We start from the raw sequence: 8,681 nt of genomic DNA on the forward strand, positions 1-8,681 counted from the left end.
GAAGTTTGTTATTACCAACCTTCTGAAGCCTACTCCTGTCAACTCATCAAAGTCATTCTCCATCCAGCTTTGTTCCATTGCTGTGGAGGAGCTGTGACACTTTGGAGGAGAAGAGGTGCAGTGGTTTTTAGACTTTTCAGCTTCTCTGCTCTGGTTTCTCTCCATCTTTGTCATTTTATCTACCTTTGGTCTTTGATGATGGTGACCTACAGATGGGGTTTTGGTGTGGATGTCCTTTTTGTTGATGTTGATGCTATTGCTTTTGTTTGTTAGTTTTCCTTCTAACAGATTCCTCAGCTGCAGGTCTGATGGAGTTTGCTGGAGGTCCACTCCAGACCCTGTTTGCCTGGGTATCACTGGCAGAGGCTTCAGAACAGCAAATATTGCAGAACAGCAAATGTTGCTGCCTGATCCTTCCTCTGGAAGCTCTGTCTCAGAGGGGCACCTGGCTGTATGAGGTGTCAGTTGACCCCTACTGGGAGGTGTCTCTCAGTTAGGCTACTTGGGGGTCAAGGACACACTGGAGGAGGCAGTCTGTCCATTCTCAGAGCTTAAACTCCATTCTGTGGGAACCACTGCTCTCTTCAGAGCTGTCAGACAGGGAAGTTTAAGGCTGTAGAAACTTCTGCTGTAGAAAGTTTCTGCTGCCTTTTGTTCAGCTATGCCCTGCCCCTAGAGGTGGAGTCTACAGAGGCAGGCAGTCCTCGTTGAGTTGTGGTGGGCTCCACCCAGTTCAAGCTTCCCGGTGGCTTTGTTTACCTAGTCAAACCTCAGCAATGGCGGATGCCCCTCCCCCAGCCTGTCTGCTGCCTCCCAGTTCGATCTCAGACCGCTGCGCTAGCAGTGAGCAAGGCTCCAGGGGCTTGTGATCCTCCGAGCCATGTGCGGGATATAATCTCCTTGTGTGCCATTTGCTAAGACTGTTGGAAAAGCGCAGTATTAGGGTGGAAGTGTCCCAATTTTCCAGGTACCATCTGTCATGGCTTCCCTTGACTAGGAAAGGGAAATCCCCCAACCCCTTGTACTTCCTGGATGAGGTGATGCCCCACCCTGCTTCAGCTCACCCTCTCCATGGGCTACACCCACTGTCCAACCAGTTCCAGGTACTTCAGTTGGAAATGCAGAAATCATCTGTCTTCTGTGTTGATAGTGCTGGAAGCTGTAGACCAGAGCTGTTCTTATTTGGCCATCTTGGTGCCTCCCCTTGTTTTTTTTTTTTTTTTTCTGATTTCAACTTGACAGCAGAACTCAACCATTCTGATGGTGCAGATGCATGTTGGTGGGAACTTTTCATTGTTTGATTCTGACATTTATGATACATGGATTCACTTACTAAAGTTTGTAGAGAGAGTAATAACCATTTAATCACCTAGATGATATTTCCTTTATAAAATCAAACATATCTGGTGATTTTAGAGCAATATTTTTTACCTCAGTCACTTGTGTTTATTAGACAAGAATAGTAAGTGTCAAGATGTTTGCATTGCCTTTCATATTTTTATTTAGGGGACAGTGTAATGATAAGTGACTTTGAATATATAACCAGACACACCTTCATACACCCCCAAATCTGTGCTAATTTACTGTTTTTTATATTTCATGCATGAAGCTAAATTGTTTTTACCCATGGATTAAAGCAAAATGATACAATGATACCTGAATCCTGGCCAAATAACATGAAATGGCAACTGCAAAATTGTTCTGCAAAATTTTACAAGGTATTATGGTATTGAGGATATCCCAAGAAAACTTGAGAGGCATTATCTTTCTCATTGGAGACTGACATTCCTGTATCAAGTAAAGTCTCAGGAAAAAGAACCATGTGACTATTTTAATGCAGCCTCTTGGTTGAAATAAAATTATTAAAAGTAGTGTTTATCTTGTTGATAACTGAGAGGCAAATATTAAAAATTTTGTTCTGAGATGAAGAGAGTTCACATGATAAGTCTCTGGGATGTGAACTAAACTGGGAAAGCACCAGGACCATTTCTAAGACATACAGTTAATTAGGGTTTGGATAAACAGAATAATGTTCCCCACTCCCTAAAAAAGATATTTACATCCAAGTTCTTAGATACTGGAAATACATTACAATTCATGGCAAAGAGAATACAAGGTTGCAAATGGGATCAAAATTGCTGATATGCTGATGAAAAATAAGAAGACTATTATGAATTATCATGGTGGGCCCAGTAGAATCATAAGCATCAAAAACCATGGAAGAGTGAAGAATAAACCGTATCAAAGTGATAGATCATGAGAAAGACTCAATTGGATATATTTTTAATTGTTTGCTTTAGTGAGTCTTTCCACTTTAGCATACATTTTATTCAATTCAACTGTGCAAATGTGATTCATTTTATATGCCTGTCACTGAATTGGGTGCTAAAAATAAAATGAGAGAACACAAAATAACAAAAATTGATTTCTAAAGATGGAGGGCAAAGGGCATTAGGAATATAGATAGTGTGCACCCTATACAGGCATGATTGTAAATGTATTCATTATATAGAGAGAGTAATAATTATATATATATATAATTATTTGGCTTAAAAAAGAGTGCAGGGGGTACATTATCAAGAATTTAGCGTCTAGGTTAATCAAGAATAAGTGAGTAAAATAAAAATAATAATGATGGTAATAATTTCAAACACTGAAGAAAGAACATTGATGATATGAAGTCATTTTTTTTCAGATCTACAAAATATGTTTCTTCTATGCCATTAGGATGAACACAGTTTTCACTTATGTTATCTTTTAAAAATGCCTTTAATTGTCAAGCTAGCGTTAGAATCTCAGCCAACATCTTCCATATTTTCTTCCACATTTTTACATTCTTTCAGGATCACAGGCCTAAGACCCATGACCTGGTCACCTGTCATTTGGCCTTTGTCCACCTAGTAATGCTCTTCACTGCAATGGAGTTTTTGTCTCCAGACATGTTTGAGTCACTGAATTTTCAGAATAACTTTAGATGTAAAGCTTTCTTTTTCTTTTTTTTTTTTTTGGAGACGGAGTCTCACTCTGTTGCCCAGGCTGGAGTGCAGTGGCACGACCTCAGCTCACTGCAAGCTCCACCTCCCGGGTTCACGCCATTCTCCTGCCTCAGCCTCCATGTGGCTGGGACTACAGGCGCCTGCCACAACGCCCGGCTAATTTTTTTTTGTATTTTTTAGTAGAGACAGGGTTTCAACGTGTTAGCCAGGATGGTCTCGATCTCCTGACCCCGTGATCGACCCGCCTCGGCCTCCCAAAGTGCTGGGATTACAGGCGTGAGCCACTGCACCCGGCCTAAAGCTTTCTTCTATTTGCACAAGGTGATGAGGGGCCTCTCAATCTGCACCACCTGCCTCCTGAGCATGCTCCAGGCCATTACCATCAGCCCCAGCACCTCCTGGTTGGTGAGATTTAAACATAAATTCACAAAATACGATATCCTGCGCTTATTCGTTTTTTGGTTTAGCAATTTGTCTTTCAGTAGTGACATGATAATCTACACTGTAGGTTATTCCAATGACCCAGATGATTTTGAATATCAGCAAATATTGCACATTTTTCCCAATGAATGTCCTCATCAGGGCGCTATTTCTTATGCTGTCATTATCCAGAGATGCCTTCTTCATAGGAGTCATGCTGCTCTCAAGTATATACATGGTCATTCTTTTGTCCAGGCATCAGAGGCACTCCCAGCACTTTCACAGCAGCAGCCTTATATTAAGGACCTCTCTAGTGAAAATGGCCACCAAGACCATCCTGATGCTGGTGAATTTCTTTGTGCTGATGTACTCAGTGGACTTCATCCTCTCATCATCCACAATGCTGTTATGGGTAATTGGCCCTGTCACCTATGGTGTCCACAAGTTTGTGGTCAATGCCTATGCCACTGTCAGTCCTCTGGTGCTAATCAGATCTGATAAAAGAATCATCAATATTCTGCAAAAGTTGCAATGGAAGTGCCATCTATTTTTAACAAGTTGGTGATAAAATTTTCTAAAAATTATTTCTTTGTAATCAATTAAATTATACAAAAAGCACATAATTTTCTTTCTGATTTAAATAAAACATGTGAATTGTACTTTTATAATATCTCAATATCTTTTAATTTTTTGGTGCCAAGAACTGTGTGCTTTCCTCAGTTCAATGTCCACTATGATTTTGTATTCTCAAGATCTGTCTCTCACCCCTTCATTTTAATTTTACCTTTATACAGGAAAATGTTATTTTCTTCTTGAGTACACTCTTACGCGGCTCCTATTGGCAAGCAAATCTCTTAGTTTTAATTTTTGAAATTATTTTAATTTTTCTTATTTATTGAAGATATTTAGCTATATTCAAATTCTAGCTTGAATAAAAAATTTTTTAAGCATAATTTTAAAATTTGTTTTTAATTGAAAATAACATTGTGTAAGTTTATTATGTATGTTTTGAATTACATATAGATTATAAAATGATTAAATCTAGCTAATTAACAAATGCATGATCTAAAAGTTATTGTTTTTTGTGGTGACAACACTTAACATCAACTACCTTTTCATTTTTCAGGACTGCAATATATCATAATTAAGTATGGCTGCCATGCTGCATAACAGATCTTGTAAAATATATTGCTTCTATCTAATAATAATTATGTTTCCTTTGACCAACATCTTTCCATCCTGTCCTCCCCACTAACCACCGCAGGCTCTGGTAACCACCATTCTACTCTCTACTTCTAAGAGATAAGCTTGTTTAGATTCCACATTTAATAAATTCCTGTGTTATTTGTCTCTCTATGTCTGGCTTATTTCACTTAACATAATGTCCTTCAGGTTCATCTATGTTGTCTTAAATGGCAGAATTTTATTCTGCCATTTATTTTATTATGCCATATATTTGTGGCCAAATAGTATTTCATTATGTTTACATACCATGTTGTCTTATCCATTTATTCTTTGATGGGCACTGTGATTGATTCCATATCTTGGCCATTGTCAATAGTGCTGTAATAAACATGGGAGTGTAGCTATCTCTTTAACATACTGATTTTATTTCTTTTGGCTATATGCCTAGTTGTGGAATTGCTGGAACATACAGTAGTTCCATTTTAGGTTGAGAAACTTCCATACTTGTTTTTCATAGTGGCTGTATTAATTTGTATTCAAACCAACAGTTTATAAGAGTTCCCTTTATTCCACATCCTTGCCAACACTTGTTCTCTTTTGTCATTTTGATTATAGCCATTCTACTTAAGATAAGGTAATGTCTGGTATTGTTTTGATTTGCATCTCCCTGGAGGTGATAAACGCCAAGACAGAGAAACTGGGAGATACAAGAGGACAGAAATGACTCAGTGATAGACACCATGGAGTCTCATCCACAATCGGCACACTCTGATCCTCTAACCAAATGACAAGCCACAGTTCAACTACTCCTTTTAAAGAAAAATGAGAAAAAAAATCTCTAAAATTGAGGACAGGCAAGGAGAGTGTCCCCCTTTGGGCACCCCAGCTGGTTTTATGTGTGATAATTATAGCACCTCTTCTTGCAAACATTTATGTAAAGGGAGGATTTTACTAAGGACGACCAACATCTAAGGTTCCCAAAGTGAAGAAATTTAAATATTCCCAAACTGGTCTTCTCGTATGCTAAATTAGAGAAGTTAGGTTTCCGCATCAAGGAAAATAAATGAGGGTTGTATTTTAGCTGGCACCTAAAAACATCCAAAAGTAGAAACGACAAACTTATTTCTTTCCAGAAAGGTAACAAGAAAATATTTGAAACTACCTCAGAATTAAAGAAAAGTAGCAAAATCAGCTTCTAAAATCAGGAAGCTGCCAGAAACTGTCTCTTCTTTTTCTTCTCCTAAACCTCTGCTTTCTAAACTTCCTTGCCTGGATGATTTATTTTTTTTCTCTTTCTCCTCCCTGTATTCCTTCTTAAACCACAAAGAGTCCAGAAATAGCTACAGAAGACAAAATAGTAGTCATTTCTTTTAAAACAAAACCCACAGGAAGAGTGGGTTCAAACATAAGATATACACTTTACACCAAGTCCGAATTAAGTGCTCTGATGTTTGGATTTCCTGATCTGACTCAAGACACCTTAGGTTTGCCAAGGAATTCCAAATAATGCTTAAGACCTATGATCCAGGGTTTTCAAACCAATATCAGCTAACTGATTTACTAGTCCTCCAAAACAAAGCCAAAGAATGCTACAAAGTAGTGAATTAGAAAGAGCTTTAGCAGATTTTAACAAACTAAAGTGCAAATGGGAGAGAGAAGTGTAGGGAGTTTTGCAACTGCCTCTGTGGGAATTTACCACAGCTATTCCCCCTAATCCTATAGACTAGGCAAAATACAACAATGTAATATATACCCCAGCAAAACCATACCTGATTATTATATCACATTTATTTTTATTTTTTGTGGGTATACAGTAGTTGTGTGTATAAATGGGGTACATGAGATACTTTGATACAGGCATGCAACGTGTAACAATCACAGCATGGTAAATGGGGTATCCATCTCCTCAAGCATTTACTCTGTATTACAAAAATTGAATTATATGATTTCAGTTATTTTCAAAGGTACAACTAAATTATTATTGATTATAATAATTGTCAATTATTGACAATTGCAGTGTTGTGGTATCAAGTACTACTGTTGTGCTACCAGTACAAACTGTGTTATCAGTACAAATACTACTGTTGTGCTATCAGCACAAATACCCTGTTGTGCAATCAAATAGTACCTCTACCTCTTATTCATTCTTTTTAACTATTTCTTGTACCCATTAGCCATCCTCACTTCCCTCCATGGCCCTACCAAACTGCCCCCCTACTATGCTTCTCAGCCTCTGGTAACCATCCTTCTACTCTCTATCTCCATTGAGTTCAACTCAACGGGATCCTTAGCTCCCATAAATAAGTGAGAACATGCAAAGTTTGTCTTTCTGTGCCTGGCTTATTTCATTTAACATAATAACCCTCATCCATGTTGTTAAAAATGACAGAATCTCATTCTTTTTTTCTGGCTCCACTGTGTATACATACTACATTTTCTTTATCCATTCATCTGTTGATTGACACTTATGTTGCTTCCAAATCTTGGCTATTTTCAACAATGCTGCAACAAACATGGGACTGTAGACATCTTTTCAACATACTGAGTTCCTTTCTTGTGAGTATATACTTAGCAGTGAAATTGCTGGATTATATGGAAGCTCTAGTTTAGTTTTATGAGAAACCTCCAAGCTGTTTTCCATAGTGGTTGTACTAATTTACATTTCCACCAACAGAGTACCAAGCTTCCCATTTCTCCACATTCTCACTAGCATTTGCTGTTGCCTGACTTTTGGACAAAATTCATTTTAACTGGGGTAAGATGATATCTCATTGTAGTTTTGATTTGCATGTTTCTGATAATATAACTGCTTGCAATTCATATGCCTTCTTTTAAGAAATGTTTATTGAAATATTTTGCCCATTTTAAAGATCAGATTACTAGATTTTTTTGCTATACAGTAGTTTGAGCTGCTTATCTGTTCTAGTTATTCATCCTTTGTCAGGTGAATAGTTTGCAAATATGTTCTCCTATTCTGTGGGTTGTTTCCTCACTTTATTGATCATTTCCTTTGACATGCAGAAGATTTTTAACTTGATGTAACTTCATTTGTCCATATTTGCTTTCGTTGCCTGTGCTTGTGGGGTATTACTCAAGACATTTTTGCCAAGACCTGGAGAGACTTTCCCCAATGTTTTCTTGCAGTAGTTTTTTAATTTGAGGTCTTAGATTTAAGTATTTAATCCATTTTGATTTGACTTTTGTATATGGCAAGAGTTGGGGTTATAATTTCATTCTTTTGCATGTAGATATCCAGTTTTCCAAGCATGATTTATTGAAGAGATTGTCTTTTCCCTAATTTAAGTTCTTGGCACCTTTGTTGAAAATGAGTTCAGTGAAAATGTATAAAATTTTTTTCTGGGTTATCTGTTCAATTCCATTGGTTTATGTGTCTATTTTTATGCCAGTACCAGGCTGCTACAGTTACTATAGCTTTGTAATATAATTTGAAGTCAGTTAATGTGATTCCTTCATTTAATCTGTGAATTGCTTTGGGTAATATAGACATTTTAACATACTAACACTATCGATCCATGAACATGGAATATCTTTCAATTTTTGTGTCTTCAAATTATTTTATGATTGTGTTATAGTTTTTGTTGTAGAAATCCTTTACTTCTTTGGTTGATTTCTATGTATTTAGTTCTATTTGTGGCTATGATAAATGGTATTTCTTTTTAAATTCTTTTTCAGATTGTTTACTCTTGGCATGTAGAAATGTTACTGATTCCTGCTGGGCGCGGTGGCTGATGCCTGTAATCCCAGCACTTTGGGAAGGTGAGGTGGGCAGATCACGAGGTCAGGAGATCGAGACCATACTGGCTAACACGATGAAACCCCGTCTCTACTAAAAATACAAAAAAAGTTAGCCAGGTGTGATGGTGGGTGCCTGTAGCCCCAGCTCCTTGGGAGGCTGAGGCAGGAGAATGATGTGAATCCAGGAGGCGGAGCTTGCAGTGAGCCAAGATTGCACCACTGCACTCCAGCCTGGGTGACAGAGCGAGACTCTGTCTCAAAAAAAAAAAAAGCTACTGATTTTTATATATTGATTTGTATCCAGAAACTCTACTGAATTTATCA

General features: G+C 37.7%; 1 pseudogene; it reads left to right on the plus strand.

The window, feature by feature from the left end:
- Nucleotides 1-2,747: 2,747 nt before the first annotated feature.
- Nucleotides 2,748-3,981, plus strand: LOC129530251 (putative vomeronasal receptor-like protein 4; annotated as a pseudogene).
- Nucleotides 3,982-8,681: the final 4,700 nt, after the last annotated feature.

The sequence above is a fragment of the Gorilla gorilla genome, chromosome Y, assembly GCF_029281585.2.
Source record: "Gorilla gorilla gorilla isolate KB3781 chromosome Y, NHGRI_mGorGor1-v2.1_pri, whole genome shotgun sequence".
In the NCBI taxonomy this organism is placed as follows: domain Eukaryota; kingdom Metazoa; phylum Chordata; class Mammalia; order Primates; family Hominidae; genus Gorilla; species Gorilla gorilla.